The sequence below is a fragment of the Bufo gargarizans genome, chromosome 3 (assembly GCF_014858855.1).
Source record: "Bufo gargarizans isolate SCDJY-AF-19 chromosome 3, ASM1485885v1, whole genome shotgun sequence".
Classification (NCBI taxonomy): domain Eukaryota; kingdom Metazoa; phylum Chordata; class Amphibia; order Anura; family Bufonidae; genus Bufo; species Bufo gargarizans.
The window spans coordinates 356109619-356129089 of record NC_058082.1 but is presented as its reverse complement, the minus strand read 5'-3'; positions in this window follow the sequence as shown (position 1 = coordinate 356129089).

Below are 19471 nucleotides of genomic sequence, written 5' to 3'. Positions count from 1 at the left end.
CCTCAAGTTTATATCCAGCTAAATCTGTTGTTACTGGTGTGGCTGGTCAAGTTATTTAGTATCCGTCAAAGCACATTTTTTGTTCTGGGTTGAAATACAATTCCCAATTTAGCAATTTCCTAATTTAGTGGTTTCTGCTGTATCAGAGCTATTTGAAATCTATCCCTAAAAGGGTATATAATATTCAAGGTGCACATAGGGTCATTCTGAATAACTTCACACACACGCTACTGTGCATTTCCAAGTCTAATTCTGTCAGTAAATCTATACCTGTCACCCAGAGCCTAAATACTAGGCCTCAAATTTATAATCAGCTAAATCTGTCGTTACTGCTGTACTGTTGTGGCTGAGCAAGTTATTTAGTGTCCGTCAAAGCACATTTTTTGTTCTGGGTTGAAATACAATTCCCAATTTAGCAATTTCCTAATTTAGTGGTTTCTGCTGTATCAGGCCTACTTTAAATACATCCCTAAAAGGGTATATCAGAATCAAGGTGCTGATAGGGTCATTCTCAATAACTTCACACACACGCTACTGTGCATATCCCAGTCTAATTCTGTCCGTAAAACGTATACCTGTCACCCAGCGCCTAAATACTAGGCCTCAAATTCATAGTCAGCTAAATCTGTGGTTACTGCTGTGCCTGTATTAGTGTAATACGGTACCTAAATAGATAGCAAGATAGTGTTAGGTGTCTGTAAAAAAAGGCCTGAATTTGAATTCAATACATTGGGCCAAATAATATTTTTGTTGTTGTGGTGAACGATAACAATGAGGAAAACAACTAGTAAGGGACGCGGACGTGGACATGGTCGTGGTGGTGTTAGTGGACCCTCTGGTGCTGGGAGAGGACGTGGCCGTTCTGCCACATCCACACGTCCTAGTGTACCAACTACCTCAGGTCCCAGTAGCCGCCAGAATTTACAGCGATATATGGTGGGGCCCAATGCCGTTCTAAGGATGGTAAGGCCTGAGCAGGTACAGGCATTAGTCAATTGGGTGGCCGACAGTGGATCCAGCACGTTGGCGCACAGATGGCGCCTGAAAACCAAGCCCATCAGTCTGTCACATCACCCCCATGCATATCAGGGAAACTGTCTGAGCCTGAAGTTATGCAGCAGTCTCTTATGCTGTTTGAAGACTCTGCTGGCAGGGTTTCCCAAGGGCATCCACCTAGCCCTTCCCCAGCGGTGGAAGACATAGAATGCACTGACGCACAACCATTTATGTTTCCTGATGATGAGGACATGGGAATACCACCTCAGCAAGTCTCTGATGATGATGAAACACAGGTGCCAACTGCTGCGTCTTTCTGCAGTGTGCAGACTGAACAGGAGGTCAGGGATCAAGACTGTGTGGAAGACGATGCAGGGGACGATGAGGTCCTAGACCCCGCATGGAATGAAGGTCGTGCCACTGACTTTCACAGTTCGGAGGAAGAGGCAGTGGTGAGACCGAGCCAACAGCGTAGCAAAAGAGGGAGCAGTGGGCAAAAGCAGAAAACCCGCCGCCAAGAGACTCCGCCTGCTACTGACCGCCGCCATCTGGGACCGAGCACCCCAAAGGCAGCTTCAAGGAGTTCCCTGGCATGGCACTTCTTCAAACAATGTGCTGACGACAAGACCCGAGTGGTTTGCACGCTGTGCCATCAGAGCCTGAAGCGAGGCATTAACGTTCTGAACCTTAGCACAACCTGCATGACCAGGCACCTGCATGCAAAGCATGAACTGCAGTGGAGTAAACACCTTAAAAACAAGGAAGTCACTCAGGCTCCCCCTGCTACCTCTTCTGCTGCTGCCGTCTCGGCCTCTTCTGCTGCTGCCGCCTCGGCCTCTTCTGCTGCTGCCGCCTCGGCCTCTTCCTCCGCCTCTGGAGGAACGTTGGCACCTGCCGCCCAGCAAACAGGGGATGTACCACCAACACCACCACCACCTCCGTCACCAAGCATCTCAACCATGTCACACGGCAGCGTTCAGCTCTCCATCTCACAAACATTTGAGAGAAAGCGTAATTTCCCACCTAGCCACCCTCGATCCCTGGCCCTGAATGCCAGCATTTCTAAACTACTGGCCTATGAAATGCTGTCATTTAGGCTGGTGGACACAGACAGCTTCAAACAGCTCATGTCGCTTGCTGTCCCACAGTATGTTGTTCCCAGCCGGCACTACTTCTCCAAGAGAGCCGTGCCTTCCCTGCACAACCGAGTATCCGATAAAATCAAGTGTGCACTGCGCAACGCCATCTGTGGCAAGGTCCACCTAACCACAGATACGTGGACCAGTAAGCACGGCCAGGGACGCTATATCTCCCTAACTGCACACTGGGTAAATGTAGTGGCAGCTGGGCCCCAGGCGGAGAGCTGTTTGGCGCACGTCCTTCCGCCGCCAAGGATCGCAGGGCAACATTCTTTGCCTCCTGTTGCCACCTCCTCCTACTCAGCTTCCTCCTCCTCTTCTACCACCTGCTCATCCAGTCAGCCACACACCTTCACCACCAACTTCAGCACAGCCCGGGGTAAACGTCAGCAGGCCATTCTGAAACTCATATGTTTGGGGGACAGGCCCCACACTGCACAGGAGTTGTGGCGGGGTATAGAACAACAGACCGATGAGTGGTTGCTGCCGGTGAGCCTCAAGCCCGGCCTGGTGGTTTGCGATAATGGGCGAAATCTCGTTGCAGCTCTGGGACTTGCCGGTTTGATGCACATTCTTTGCTTGGCGCATGTGCTGAATTTGGTGGTGCAGAAGTTCATTCACAACTACCCCGACATGTCAGAGCTGCTGCATAAAGTGCGGGCCGTCTGTTCGCGCTTCCGGCGTTCACATCCTGCCGCTGCTCGCCTGTCTGCGCTACAGCGTAACTTCGGCCTTCCCGCTCACCGCCTCATATGCGACGTGCCCACCAGGTGGAACTCCACCTTGCACGTGCTGGACAGACTGTGCGAGCAGCAGCAGGCCATAGTGGAGTTTCAGCTGCAGCACGCACGGGTCAGTCGCACTGCGGAACAGCACCACTTCACCACCAATGACTGGGCCTCCATGCGAGACCTGTGTGCCCTGTTGCGCTGTTTCAAGTACTCCACCAACATGGCCAGTGGCGATGACGCCGTTATCAGCGTTACAATACCACTTCTATGTCTCCTTGAGAAAACACTTAGGGCGATGATAGAAGAGGAGGTGGCCCAGGAGGAGGAAGAAGAGGGGTCATTTTTAGCACTTTCAGGCCAGTCTCTTTGAAGTGACTCAGAGGGAGGTTTTTTGCAACAGCAGAGGCCAGGTACAAATGTGGCCAGACAGGGCCCACTACTGGAGGACGAGGAGGACGAGGATGAGGAGGAGGTGGAGGAGGATGAGGATGAAGCATGGTCACAGCGGGGTGGCACCTAACGCAGCTCGGGCCCATCACTGGTGCGTGGCTGAGGGGAAACGCAGGACGATGACGATACGCCTCCCACAGAGGACAGCTTGTCCTTACCCCTGGGCAGCCTGGCACACATGAGCGACTACATGCTGCAGTGCCTGCGCAACGACAGCAGAGTTGCCCACATTTTAACCTGTGCGGACTACTGGGTTGCCACCCTGCTGGATCCACGCTACAAAGACAATGTGCCCACCTTACTTCCTGCACTGGAGCGTGATAGGAAGATGCGCGAGTACAAGCACACGTTGGTAGACGCGCTACTGAGAGCATTCCCAAATGTCACAGGGGAATAAGTGGAAGCCCAAGGCCAAGGCAGACGAGGAGCAAGAGGTCGCCAAGGCAGCTGTGTCACGGCCAGCTCCTCTGAGGGCAGGGTTAGCATGGCAGAGATGTGGAAAATTTTTGATAACACGCCACAGCTAACTGCACCACCACCTGATACGCAACGTGTTAGCAGGAGGCAACATTTCACTAACATGGTGGAACAGTATGTGTGCACATCCCTCCACGTACTGACTGATGGTTCGGCCCCATTCAACTTCTGGGTCTCTAAATTGTCCACGTGGCCAGAGCTAGCCTTTTATGCCTAGGAGGTGCTGGCCTGCCCGGCGGCCAGCGTTTTGTCTGAACGTGTATTCAGCACGGCAGGGGGCGTCATTACAGACAAACGCAGCCGCCTGTCTACAGCCAATGTGGAGAAGCTGACGTTCAGAAAAATGAACCAGGCATGGATCCCACAGGACCTGTCCATCCCTTGTGCAGATTAGACATTAACTACCTCCCCTTAACCATATATTATTGTACTCCAGGGCACTTCCTCATTCAATCCTATTTTTATTTTCATTTTACCATTATATTGCCGGGCAACCCAAAGTTGAATGAACCTCTCCTCTGTCTGGGTGCCGGGGCCTAAATATATGACAATGGACTGTTCCAATGTTGGGTGACGTGAAGCATGATTCTCTGCTATGACATGGAGACTGATTCTCTGATGACATGAAGCCAGATTCTCTGTTACTGGACCTCTCTCCTCTGCCTGGGTGCCTGGGCCTAAATATATGACAATGGACTGTTACAGTGGTGGCTGACGTGAAGCCTGATTCTCTGCTATGACATGCAGACTGATTCTCTGCTGACATGAAGCCAGATTCTCTGTTACGGGACCTCTCTCCTCTGCCTGGGCCTAAATATATGACAATAGACTGTTACAGTGGTGGCTGACGTGATTCCTGATTCTCTGCTATGACATGCAGACTGATTCTCTGCTGACATGAAGCCAAATTCTCTGTTAAGGGACCTCTCTCCTCTGCCTGGGTGCCTGGGCCTAAATATATGACAATGGACTGTTACAGTGGTGGCTGACGTGAAGCCTGATTCTCTGCTATGACATGCAGACTGATTCTCTGCTGACATGAAGCCAGATTCTCTGTTACTGGACCTCTCTCCTCTGCCTGGGTACCTGGGCCTAAATATATGACAATGGACTGTTACAGTGGTGGCTGACGTGAAGCCTGATTCTCTGCTATGACATGCAGACTGATTCTCTGCTGACATGAAGCCAGATTCTCTGTTACGGGACCTCTCTCCTCTGCCTGGGTGCCTGGGCCTAAATATATGACAATGGACTGTTACAGTGGTGGCTGACGTGAAGCCTGATTCTCTGCTATGACATGCAGACTGATTCTCTGCTGACATGAAGCCAGATTCTCTGTTATGGGACCTCTCTCCTCTGCCTGGGTGCCTGGGCCTAATTATATGACAATGGACTGTTCCAGTGGTGGGTGACGTGAAGCCTGATTCTCTGCTATGAAATGCAGACTGATTCTCTGCTGACATGAAGCCAGATTCTCTGTTAAGGGACCTCTCTCCTCTGTCTGGGTGCCTGGGACTAAATATCTGACAATAGACTGTTACAGTGGTGGGTGACGTGAAGCCAGATTCTCTGCTATGGGTCCTCTCTCCAATTGATATTGGTTAATTTTTATTTATTTTATTTATATTTTTAGTCATTTCCCTATTCACATTTGTTTGCAGGGGATTTACCTACATGTTGCTGCCTTTTGCAGCCCTCTAGCTCTTTCCTGGGCTGTTTTACAGCCTTTTTAGTGCCGAAAAGTTTGGGTCCCCATTGACTTCAATGGGGTTTGGGTGCGGGACGAAGTTCGAACTTCGGGACGAAGGCCGAACTTCTCGAACCCGAACATCCAGGTGTTCGCTCAACTCTAGTCTTCATTCTTGTCGTTAGCTGAGTTTGCCATTAATAATCGTAGACAGGAGTCCACTGATAAGTCGCCGTTTTTTGGTTCATATGGATTCCTTCTGCAGTTTGGCACATTTTCTGGTTCTCCAACTTCCGGTATTCCTGAGGAGGAACGATTTTCCTTTTCCTTGTCTTCGATTTGGCGGAAAATTCTAAATAACCTGAAAAAGATGGGCAAAAAGTATAAGCATGTGGCTGACATCAGACGTATGAATGGTCCAGACCTGAGAGTGGGTGATTCTGTGTGGCTGTCCTCAAGAAACATTAAGCTTAAGGTACCTTCTTGGAAGTTTGGCCCAAGATTTATTGGTCCATATAAAATCACTGCCGTTGTTAACTCTGTAGCCTTATGTCTTGAACTTCCTCAGGCTTTGAAAATTTATAACGTATTTCATAAGTCGTTATTGAAGAAATGTGTCGAACCTGTTGTGCCGTCCTCCTTGCCTCCCGCTCCTGTCATGATGGACGGTAATTTAGAATTTCAAATCAGCAGGATTGTGGACTCCCGAGTAGTGATGGACGAACACCTGCCGGGATGGTTCATGAACGCAATCGTGATCAAATGTTCGCGAACCGCAAGTTCGCAGCGGGTCCCATTCATTTTAATGGCAGGCGAACCTGAAAAATCTTCAGCTCATATTTGCAGCTAAGAAATAATTACTAGAAGTGCACAAATAGTCCCACAACATAGACAGTGACATATCAGATGTATTATTCGAATTTGCGATCTCCATTCATTATTTTTTTCAATGTGAAATATCGGCAATATAATTTTCACGTACGCGCATACGCACACCAGTTATAATTATTTTTTCCAATACCGTTTGTCACTGTGTGTAGTAAAGGGAACTCAGCAAAACAGCAAACAAATTCTGCAGTACCCAAATGCACTATATAGAAAGTATATTATTGGTATATAACACCCAGCTTCTATCAGTTTTTTTGGGGGGGGGCAACTGGTACATCACACCAGTTATAATAATTTTTTTTAATTGCGTTTGTCACTCAGTATCGCTGCAGACTCGCTCACCACTGCTGCACAATACAAATCCACTATAATATGCTTTTTATGTCAGAAAGTATACAGTATTATAAGTGTATTACACCCCTCTGTACTAGTACACCTATACCAGTCATTAAAAGGACTTTTGTGGACCTTTTTGATAGCATTTTTGTCCCAGTCTGTCCCTGCTTCACACAGCAACCTTTCCCTACACTGACAAAAGACTTAATGTAAAATGGCGGCCTGATCGGGTCTATTTATAAGGTAGATGGTATGTCCATGTGCTGAAACTTCAATTGACTGTCCTGTACCACCTGATGGATGTGTCATGGGTCAAAGTTATTCACAATGTAAAAAAATATGGTGGGCGCAAATATCGCCATATGTTCGCATGTTCGGCGAATCGCGAACGAGCAAAGTTTGCCGCAAACCGACCACCGGGCTAACTGCAAGGCCACCCCTACTCCCGAATTCTCCATAGATCCCTCCAGTATCTCGTCCACTGGAAGAGTTACGGACCAGAGGAGAGGATGTGGGTTCCAGACGCCGATGTTTTATGCGAATCGTCTGGTGAAGGCCTTTCCCAGAGCCCATTCTGATAAGGTAGGTCCTGGGTGCCCAGAGGTCACCCTTAGAAGGGGGGGTACTGTCATGGTCCCTCAGGTGACTGATGTCAGGATATCAAGGAGATTGACTGAGCGTGCAAGAATCTAACAGCCTCCTTGATTTCTCTTGATTCAGTGTTGATAGAGTCAATGACAACTTCCCTTTTCTCAGCTGTCGCTCAATTATCATCACTTCTACCCTTTATAGTCTGACCCCACCCTTCTGACTATGCAGTAGATAGCTTCTTTGGGTCTGGCTGAGCTAGTGTGAGTTTGTCTCTGGTGTTTCTGCTTGTCCGTCTCTACAGAAGTTAGGTGTCACATTTGTTTGTTTGTTATGTTCCCTGTTGTTTGTATCTGGGCCTGAGACAGAGACTTCCATTCGTCCATCTGGGGAGGAATGGGTTGTCTCTGGTCCTAACCTTTTTCCAGGGCCTTATAGGGATATAAAGGCCTAGGTAAACTGCATATAAATATTCCTACATTCAGGGTCTATTCATATTGATAGATAGCGCCCGAATTAGGGTTGCTTATGAGGTGGACTGTTTCTTCCCTAGTATCCAGGCCCAGTTACTGTTCCCCTTCTCTCCTGTGTTCATTGTGGAGTCGTCTTCCCCCCCCCCCCCCCCCCGCACACACTAATAGTGACATCAAGTTACACAGCCCATGTACAGGTGTGTTGCTATATCTAATATATCTAAATAACAAGCAGACAAATGTTTCCTAAATCGGACAACCCAATTAAACAACACTGCAATCTTAGCCACAACACCCAGCACAGATCAAAGATCACTATATAGTAGTACAGACATTGAACTTGCAAGTTGCCACATTCTCGACCCAAGAATCACCAAAAAACATCAGCATTTTTTTAAGATCCTGGTGTTACAGTAACTTGTGAGTTGAACTGTACCCCCCCCCCCCCCTCCATCTTTGAGTTCAATGGCTGCACTGCTACATAGTGATATTTGGTCTCATGGTGGGTGTCCCAGCCAAGATCACGCTGCAGCTCCAGCCTTGAAGCCAGACTTTATTATGAACAATTTTTGGTGATGAACTGTTGGAAACTGAAGTAGAAGTAGGTGTAGAAAATTAAGGTATTTTAGTAGTTACTATATGTAGCACCCCTTAGGGTAGCCATCGAAAGGCAGGGTGTATGGTGGTTCTCACCTCACTATGATGCAGTGCCTCCACCCAAATGTGGAGGTTGGAGCTCTATAGGATAGGAACAGAGCACAGATTGCAATTCTATCTAAGGGGAAACCCCAGGTGAAGGGGCCGGGCTAGCTTAAACAGTAAGCAGTGATGGTGAGCACACACTCTCTTTTTTAAGAGACAAATACAGTATAACCTCCCAGATATCTACTCCTAGCACTTAGCTTGCTATTAAATCTTGTCTAACAATTAACCCAGTCTAAACATTGGGGCCCGGTTGCAAAGATGTTGGTGTGCTAATGTTGGTGCACTTACAATTGTACAGGAACTACCGTAGCTGGGGGCTGTCGCATTCACAGGATTGGATGGCTGTGCAGTTGGTGGCAGAATCCTCCTGGGATGCAGGGCATTCTCCTGGAATGCAGGCTGGATTGTGGATGTAACGCAGTAGCTGGATTCTCTCCTTGCACACAAGATCTACAGGTGCTATCGGGGCTGGATTGTACTATCTTACCTAAAGCAATGCTCAGAACTGTTTGTGGGGAACTCTCAGTCTCTCTGTCTCCTGGCCATACTGCTGTCTCTAAGATGGCTGGTGCTCCCCTCTCTTTTTCAGCCTTTCCTCCTGGTCCACCTGTTGTTGGCTCCAGGGAGGGACAAGTGCTCATGGAATTTGTAGTCCACTTCACCTCACGAGAATCAGTACTAATGCCTGCTGCTATGAGTTCCAAGTAGTGTTGAGCGTGAATATTCGAATAGTGAATTTTAATCTCGAATATCGTCACTTTGAGAATTTGCAGATATTTAGAATATAGTGCTATATATTTGTTATGACGAATATTATTATTTTTTATTTATCTTAACACGATTTCTCCATGCTTCTTGCTCGTGGGCCAATGAGTCATTGGCCCACAAACAAATTAAGCAGGGAGGAATCATGACTTCAGATCGAAAAAAATGGTGAATACGCTAAAAAACTAATATATTGCACTATATTCAATATAGTTACATAGTTAATACGGTTGAAAAAGACATACGTCCATCAAGTTCAACCAAGGGATAGGTGGGTTTGCGAATCCCAGAAGGAAGTGCGACTCAGATTTCTACACATTTTCATAAGCATTAATGTTGATTACTTTAAAGAATTTGTCTAAACCCTTTTTGAAACTGTCCACTGTTCCTGCTGTGACCATGTCCCGAGGAAGTCTATTCCACAGATTCTCAGTAGAGTTGAGCGAACACCTGGATGTTCGGGTTCGAGAAGTTCGGCCGAACTTCCCGAAAATGTTCGGGTTCGGGATCCGAACCCGATCCGAACTTCGTCCCGAACCCGAACCCCTCTGAAGTCAATGGGGACCCGAACTTTTCGGCACTAAAACGGCTGTAAAACAGCCCAGGAAAGGGCTAGAGGGCTGCAAAGGGCAGCAACATGTAGGTAAATCCCCTGCAAACAAATGTGGATAGGGAAATGAATTAAAATAAAAATTAAATAAATAAAAATTAACCAAAATCAATTGGAGAGAGGTCCCATAGCAGAGAATCTGGCTTCCCGTCACCCACCACTGGAACAGTCCATTCTCAGATATTTAGGCCCCGGCACCCAGGCAGAGGAGAGAGGTCCCGTAACAGACAATCTGGCTTCATGTCAGCAGAGAATCAGTCTTCATGTCATAGCAGAGAATCAGGCTTCACGTCACCCACCACTGCAACAGTCCATTTTCATAAATTTAGGCCCAGCACCCAGGCAGAGGAGAGAGGTCCCGTAACAGAGGATCTGGCTTCATGTCAGCAGAGAATCAGTCTTCATATCATAGCAGAGAATCAGGCTTCACGTCACCCACCACTGTAAGAGTCCATTTTCATAAATTTAGGCCCAGCACCCAGGCAGAGGAGAGAGGTCCCGTAACAGACAATCTAGCTTCATGTCAGCAGAGAATTAGTCTGCATGTCATAGCAGAGAATGAGGCTTCACGTCAGCCACCACTGCAACAGTCCATTGGCATATATTTAGGCCCAGCACCCAGGCAGAGGAGAGAGGTCCCGTAACAGAGGATCTGGCTTCATGTCAGCAGAGAATCAGTCTGCATGTCATAGCAGAAAATCAGGCTTCACGTCAGCCACCACTGCAACAGTCCAATGTCAGATATTTAGGCCCAGCACCCAGGCAGAGGAGAGAGGTTCCGTAACAGAGAATCTGGCTTCATGTCAGCAGAGAATTAGTCTGCATGTCATAGCAGAGAATCAGGCTTCACGTCACCCAACATTGGAACAGTCCATTGGCATATATTTAGGCCCTGGCACCCAGACAGAGGTGAGGTTCATTCAACTTTGGGTAGCCTCGCAATATAATGGTAAAATGAAAATAAAAATAGGATTGAATGAGGAAGTGCCCTGGAGTCCAATAATATATGGTTAAGGGGAGGTAGTTAATGTCTAATCTGGACAAGGGACGGACAGGTCCTGTGGGATCCATGCCTGGTTCATTTTTATGAACGTCAGCTTGTCCACATTGGCTGTAGACAGGCGGCTGCGTTTGTCTGTAATGATGCCCCCTACCGTGCTGAATACACGTTCAGACAAAACGCTGGCCGCCGGGCAGGCCAGCACCTCCAGGGCATAAAAGGCTAGCTCTGGCCACGTGGACAATTTAGAGACCCAGAAGTTGAATGGGGCCGAACCATCAGTCAGTACGTGGAGGGGTGTGCACATGTACTGTTCCACCATGTTAGTGAAATGTTGCCTCCTGCTAACAAGTTGCGTATCAGGTGGTGGTGCAGTTAGCTGTGGCGTGTTGACAAAAGTTTTCCACATCTCTGCCATGCTAACCCTGCCCTCAGAGGAGCTGGCCGTGACACAGCTGCCTTGGCGACCTCTTGCTCCTCCTCTGCCTTGGCCTTGGGCTTCCACTTGTTCCCCTGTGACATTTGGGAATGCTCTCAGTAGCGCGTCTACCAACGTGCGCTTGTACTCGCGCATCTTCCTATCACGCTCCAGTGCAGGAAGTAAGGTGGGCACATTGTCTTTGTAGCGTGGATCCAGCAGGGTGGCAACCCAGTAGTCCGCACAGGTTAAAATGTGGGCAACTCTGCTGTCGTTGCACAGGCACTGCAGCATGTAGTCGCTCATGTGTGCCAGGCTGCCCAGGGGTAAGGACAAGCTGTCCTCTGTGGGAGGCGTATCGTCATGGTCCTGCCTTTCCCCCCAGCCACACACCAGTGATGGACCCGAGCTGCGTTGGGTGCCACCCCGCTGTGACCATGCTTCATCCTCATCCTCCTCCACCTCCTCCTCATCCTCGTCCTCCTCGTCCTCCAGTAGTGGGCCCTGGCTGGCCACATTTGTACCTGGCCTCTGCTGTTGCCAAAAACTTCCCTCTGAGTCACTTCGAAGAGACTGGCCTGAAAGTGCTAAAAATGACCCCTCTTTCTCCTCCTCCTCCTCCTCCTCCTGGGCCACCTCCTCTTCCATCATCGCCCTAAGTGTTTTCTCAAGGAGACATAGAAGTGGTATTGTAACGCTGATAACGGCGTCATCGCCACTGGCCATGTTGGTGGAGTACTCGAAACAGCGCAACAGGGCACACAGGTCTCGCATGGAGGCCCAGTCATTGGTGGTGAAGTGGTGCTGTTCTGTAGTGCGACTGACCCGTGTGTGCTGCAGCTGAAACTCCACTATGGCCTGCTGCTGCTCGCACAGTCTGTCCAGCATGTGCAAGGTGGAGTTCCACCTGGTGGGCACGTCGCATATGAGGCGGTGAGCGGGAAGGCCGAAGTTACGCTGTAGCGCAGACAGGCGAGCAGCAGCAGGATGTGAACGCCGGAAGCGCGAACAGACGGCCCGCACTTTATGCAGCAGCTCTGACATGTCGGGGTAGTTGTGAATGAACTTCTGCACCACCAAATTCAGCACATGCGCCAAGCAAGGGATGTGCGTCAAATTGGCTAGTCCCAGAGCTGCAACGAGATTTCGCCCATTATCACACACCACCAGGCCGGGCTTGAGGCTCACCGGCAGCAACCACTCGTCGGTCTGTTGTTCTATACCCCGCCACAACTCCTGTGCAGTGTGGGGCCTGTCCCCCAAACATATGAGTTTCAGAATGGCCTGCTGACGTTTACCCCGGGCTGTGCTGAAGTTGGTGGTGAAGGTGTGTGGCTGACTGGATGAGCAGGTGGAAGAAGAGGAGGAGGAAGCCGAGAAGGAGGAGGTGGCAACAGGAGGCAAAGAATGTTGCCCTGCGATCCTTGGCGGCGGAAGGACGTGCGCCAAACAGCTCTCCGCCTGGGGCCCAGCTGCCACTACATTTACCCAGTGTGCAGTTAGGGAGATATAGCGTCCCTGGCCGTCCTTACTGGTCCACGTATCTGTGGTTAGGTGGACCTTGCCACAGATGGCGTTGCGCAGTGCACACTTGATTTTATCGGATACTTGGTTGTGCAGGGAAGGCACGGCTCTCTTGGAGAAGTAGTGGCGGCTGGGAACAACATACTGTGGGACAGCAAGCGACATGAGCTGTTTGAAGCTGTCTGTGTCCACCAGCCTAAATGACAGCATTTCATAGGCCAGTAGTTTAGAAATGCTGGCATTCAGGGCCAGGGATCGAGGGTGGCTAGGTGGGAATTTACGCTTTCTCTCAAATGTTTGTGAGATGGAGAGCTGAACGCTGCCGTGTGACATGGTTGAGACGCTTGGTGGCAGAGGTGGTGGTGGTGTTGGTGGTACATCCCCTGTTTGCTGGGCGGCAGGTGCCAACGTTCCTCCAAAGGCGGAGGAAGAGGCCGAGGCGGCAGCAGCAGAAGAGGCCGAGGCGGCAGCAGCAGAAGAGGTAGCAGGGGGAGCCTGAGTGACTTCCTTCGTTTTAAGGTGTTTACTCCACTGCAGTTCATGCTTTGCATGCAGGTGCCTGGTCATGCAGGTTGTGCTCAGGTTCAGAACGTTAATGCCTCGCTTCAGGCTCTGATGGCACAGCGTGCAAACCACTCGGGTCTTGTCGTCAGCACATTGTTTGAAGAAGTGCCATGCCAGGGAACTCCTTGAAGCTGCTTTGGGGTGCTCGGTCCCAGATGGCGGCGGTCAGTAGCAGGCGGAGTCTCTTGGCGGCGGGTGTTCTGCTTTTGCCCACTGCTCCCTCTTTTGCTACGCTGTTGGCTCGGTCTCACCACTGCCTCTTCCTCCGAACTGTGAAAGTCAGTGGCACGACCTTCATTCCATGCGGGGTCTAGGACCTCATCGTCCCCTGCATCGTCTTCCACCCAGTCTTGATCCCTGACCTCCTGTTCAGTCTGCACACTGCAGAAAGACGCAGCAGTTGGCACCTGTGTTTCGTCATCATCAGAGACATGCTGAGGTGGTATTCCCATGTCCTCATCATCAGGAAACATAAGTGGTTGTGCGTCAGTGCAGTCTATGTCTTCCACCGCTGGGGAAGGGCTAGGTGGATGCCCTTGGGAAACCCTGCCAGCAGAGTCTTCAAACAGCATAAGAGACTGCTGCATAACTTGAGGCTCAGACAGTTTCCCTGATATGCATGGGGGTGATGTGACAGACTGATGGGCTTGGTTTTCAGGCGCCATCTGTGCGCTTTCTGCAGAAGACTGGGTGGGAGATAATGTGAACGTGCTGGATCCACTGTCGGCCACCCAATTGACTAATGCCTGTACCTGCTCAGGCCTTACCATCCTTAGAACGGCATTGGGCCCCACCATATATCGCTGTAAATTCTGGTGGCTACTGGGACCTGAGGTAGTTGGTACACTAGGACGTGTGGATGTGGCAGAACGGCCACGTCCTCTCCCAGCACCAGAGGGTCCACTAACAGCACCATGACCATGTCCACGTCCACGTCCCTTACTAGATGTTTTCCTCATTGTTATGGTTCACCACAACAACAAAAATATTATTTGGCCCAATGTATTGTATTCAAATTCAGCTGAATATAAATTTGAGGCCTAGTATTTAGGCGCTGGGTGACCGGTATGGATTTAGTGACAGAATTAGACTTGGAAATGCACAGTAGCGTGTGTGTGAAGTTAGTCTGAATGACCCTATGTGCACCTTGAATATTATATACCCTTTTAGGGATAGATTTCAAATAGCTCTGATTCTGATATAGCAGAAACCACTAAATTATGAAATTGCTAAATTGGGAATTGTATTTCAACCCAGAACAAAAAATGTGCTTTGACAGACACTAAATAACTTGCCCATCCACAACAGGACAGCGGTAACGACAGATTTAGCGGGATATAAATTTGAGGCCTAGTATTTAGGCGCTGGGTGACCGGTATGGATTTAGTGACAGAATTAGACTTGGAAATGCACAGTAGCGTGTGTGTGAAGTTAGTCTGAATGACCCTATGTGCACCTTGAATATTATGTACCCTTTTAGGGATAGATTTCAAATAGCTCTGATATAGCAGAAACCACTAAATTATGAAATTGCTAAATTGGGAATTGTATTTCAACCCTGAACAAAAAATGTGCTTTAACGGACACTAAATAACTTGCCCAGCCACAACAGTACATCGGTAACGACAGATTTAGCGGGATATAAATTTGAGGCCTTGTATTTAGGCGCTGGGTGACCGGTATGGATTTACTAACAGAATTAGACTTGGAAATGAACAGTAGCGTGTGTTTGAAGTTATTCTGAATGACCCTATGTGCACCTTGAATATTATATACCCTTTTAGGGATAGATTTCAAATAGCTCTGATATAGCAGAAACCACTAAATTATGAAACTGCTAAATTGGGAATTGTATTTCAACCCAGAACAAAAAATGTGCTTTGACGGACACTAAATAACTTGCCCATCTACAACAGGACAGCGGTAACGACAGATTTAGCGGGATATAAATTTGAGGCCTAGTATTTAGGCGCTGGGTGACCGGTATGGATTTACTGACAGAATTAGACTTGGAAATGCACAGTAGCGTGTGTGTGAAGTTATTCTGAATGACCCTATGTGCACCTTGAATATTATATACCCTTTTAGGGATAGATTTCAAATAGCTCTGATATAGCAGAAACCACTAAATTATGAAATTGCTAAATTGGGAATTGTATTTCAACCCTGAACAAAAAATGTGCTTTGACGGACACTAAATAACTTGCCCAGCCACAACAGTACAGCGGTAACGACAGATTTAGCGGGATATAAATTTGAGGCCTAGTATTTAGGCGCTGGGTGACCGGTATGGATTTAGTGACAGAATTAGACTGGGATATGGCCAAAAAATAACCACACTATTGCTGGTTAAATGCACTTGGTGTGACAGCTTGACCAACCACACTACTGAGGGTTAAATGCACTTGGTGACAGGCGCAGCTTGCCCCTGATGTAGTATATGACCAAAAAATGAACAGACTATTGCTGGTTAAATGCACTTGGTGTGACAGCTTCACCCTGATGTAGGCTTTAGCCAAAAAACAACCACACCATTGAGGGTTAAATGCACTTGGTGACAGGCGCAGCTTGCCCCTGATTAAGTATATGGCCAAAAAATGAACAGACTATTGCTGGTTAAATGCACTTGGTGTGACAGCTTGACCAACCACACTACTGAGGGTTAAATGCACTTGGTGACGGGCGCAGCTTGCCCCTGATTTAGTATATGGCCAAAAAATTAACAGACTATTGCTGGTTAAATGCACTTGGTGTGACAGCTTCACCCTGATGTAGGCTTTAGCCAAAAAACAACCACACCATTGAGGGTTAAATGCACTTGGTGACAGGCGCAGCTTGCCCCTGATGTAGTATATGGCCAAAAAATAAACAGACTATTGCTCGTTAAATGCACTTGGTGTGACAGCTTCACACTGATGTAGGCTTTAGCCAAAAAACAACCACACCATTGAGGGTAAATGCACTTGGTCGCAGCTTGGATGCACTTGGTCGCAGCACCGCACAAGACACAAAATGGCCGCCGATCACCCCAGAAAAAAGTGACTGACAAACGGTCTGGGCAGCCTAAAAACAGTGAGCAATTGAATTTCAGCAGCTCAATGATGCACAGCTGCAGATCGATCGATTAATCAAGTCCTTTGGAGGAGTTAATCTGCCTAATCTCTCCCTACTGTCGCAGCCGCAACCTCTCCCTACGCTAATCAGAGCAGAGTGACGGGCGGCGCTATGTGACTCCAGCTTAAATAGAGGCTGGGTCACATGGTGCTCTGGCCAATCACAGCCATGCCAATAGTAGGCATGGCTGTGACGGCCTCTTGGGGCAAGTAGTATGACGCTTGTTGATTGGCTGCTTTGCAGCCTTTCAAAAAGCGCCAAGAAAGCGTCACAAAAGCGCCAAGAAAGCGACGAACACCGAACCCGAACCCGGACTTTTACGAAAATGTCCGGGTTCGGGTCCGTGTCATGGACACCCCAAAATTCGGTACGAACCCGAACTATACAGTTCGAGTTCTCTCATCCCTAATTCTCAGTTCTCACAGTAAAGAAACTTTGACGCTTCTAGAGACTGGACTTTTTCTTCTTCAGTTGGAGGCAGTGCCCCCTTGTCTTTTGAGCATATTTTACATGGCACAGCTTTTCACCATGTTTTTTGTATAGCCCATTTATATACTTGTATAGGTTAATCATGTCCCCCCTTAGACGTCTCTTCTCAAGACTAAATAAATGCAATTATTTTATTCTTTCTTCATAACTTAGACCCTCCATGCCCCTTATCAGTTTAGAGACCTATAACCGAACACTGAGATTGATAAGCTATAAAAATAATTTTTATTGAAATACATGATTAAAAGCATACAATGGGAGATGACAAACAAATCAATATCAAAAGTGCGTTACGACCCTGGGAGAAATTGGTAAGAGGTGTGACATGAGGGGAGAAGAGCCTGAGGGGAGAATATAAAGATGAATCTAAAAAGTAGGTATCTAATCAGTAAAGTACAAGAGATACCATATGTACTGTAGTACTTTTTTACTGTTCATCCCCATTTAAACATGTGCTCCATGGACAATACCACTAAGTGTGTATCCTGTGCAATGTATGCGTGCCTTAAAGAGCCTTTCAAGGGTGAATACATTTGCACTAGATGCAATCATGTTGCATATTTAGAAGCCCATATCTTGGCTCTAAATAAGCAGCTTTAAATACTTAGGGGCATTGCAAAACTGGAGAGAGGCTTAGACCTCACTGTGCAGGCACTGACTGGGGTCAGTGAAATGGAGGTGGGAGGAGGAGGGCAAGATCAGAACTATCAGATAAGCAGTTGGATTAATGTAGGAAGAAGGGGTATCCAAAAAATCCTGGATAATCACTTTACAGGTAATAGTAATTTAAAATGTATTTTCACAAATGCCAGAAGTCCAGCTAGAAAAATGGGTGAGCTGGTGTGTGATGCTCACGTACACTACACACAGGCGGGAGGAAAGTTACCACTGCGCTCCACCCTCACCCCTGGCCCTGCCTAATTGCCTCGCAAGTTCTAATGACAGGGGACAACTTGACGGCAGTCCCTAACTTAGGATACGTGATGGGAAGACAGACAAGACAAATAACGGAATGTGAACGGACCGGGTCAATACCTAGAGAGCTACGCAGTAGTAAGGAATGAGCAGAGAATAGTCAAGAAAAGCCGAGGTCAAATACCAGTAAAGAAACGAAGTACAGCAGGAGTCTGCAAAGATTCGTCAGGTGGAAGCCGGGGTCAGGATACCAGGAGAGATACGCAGTACAGGAGGAGCAGGCAAAGGATCATCAGGGAACAGGATCAAGTGAGTATTCAGTAGTCCAATAGCCAGGAACCTAGAATTAACAGGTAACCAGCGTCACATGACCATCAGACAGACAAGTCGAGCACCGAGTGATTAGCTCGGTGCTCAAGGCAGACCTAGGAGCAGGGAGCCTCCCAGCTAGCAAAGCCGCCCTGGGAACGAGATCCTCACTCCCGAAGCCAAGCAGCAGGTCTGCGGCTGATCGGAGACCGAGTGCGCCTTTGGCGCCTCGTGACATGGAGGCTATGGTACTAGAAGAACACATTGATGTAGTTGGTGTGGCTGAGACATGGTTGGATTCTTCACATGACTGGGTTGTAAATATTGAGGGTTTTACACTATTTAGGAAAGACATGGTCAATAGAAAAGGCGGTGGTGTGTGCCTGTATGTGAGGAGTAATCTGAAGACAAGTGTGAAAGAGGCAATTGTGGGTGCGGATGGTGAGGATGTGGAAACCTTATGGGTGGAAGTTCAAAGGGATATAAACAATGGAAAAATAATACTTGGTGTAATCTATAGACCCCCTAACATCACAGAGGATATAGAATCACAACTGTATAACCAAATAGAGTGGGCGGCACAGGCTGGTACAGTGGTCATTATGGTAGATTTTAACTTCCCAGACATTGACTTGGGTCATGGTTCTGCCTCAACCGCAAAGGGGAGAAAATTCCTCAACTTGCTGCAGGACCACTTTATGGGCCAGTTTGTAGAGGCTCCCACTGCAGGCATGCTCAACCTGCGGCCCTCCGGCTGTTGCAAAAACTACAACTCCCAGCATGCCCAAACAGCCTACAGCTATCAGCCTACAGCAGGGCATTGTGGGAGTTGTAGTTTTACAACAGCTGGAGGGCCGCAGGTTGAGCATGCCTGCTCTATTGGATCTGGTAATTTCTAATAATGCAGAGCTTGTTGGCAATGTTACTGTTTGAGAAACACTAGGTAATAGTGACCACAATATAATTATATTTCCCCTAAACTATAAAAAGCAAACTCTGTCAGGCAGAGCAAAGAAACTCAAAAAGGCAAATTTCCCTGGGTTGAGGGCAGCATTTCAGGGCATAGACTGGGAGCAGCTACTGTCACATAATAATACTGAGGATTAATGGGAGAGCTTCAAATCCACATTGAGTAATTGCACAATTTTTTTTATCCCTTTAGTTAACAAGTATAAACGGCTAAAATTAAACCCCCCATGGCTTACAGCTACTGTAAAAAGAGCAATAAAAGACAAAAAGAGGGCATTTAAAAAATACAAATCTGAGGGGTCAGCTGTAGCGTTTGAAGATTAC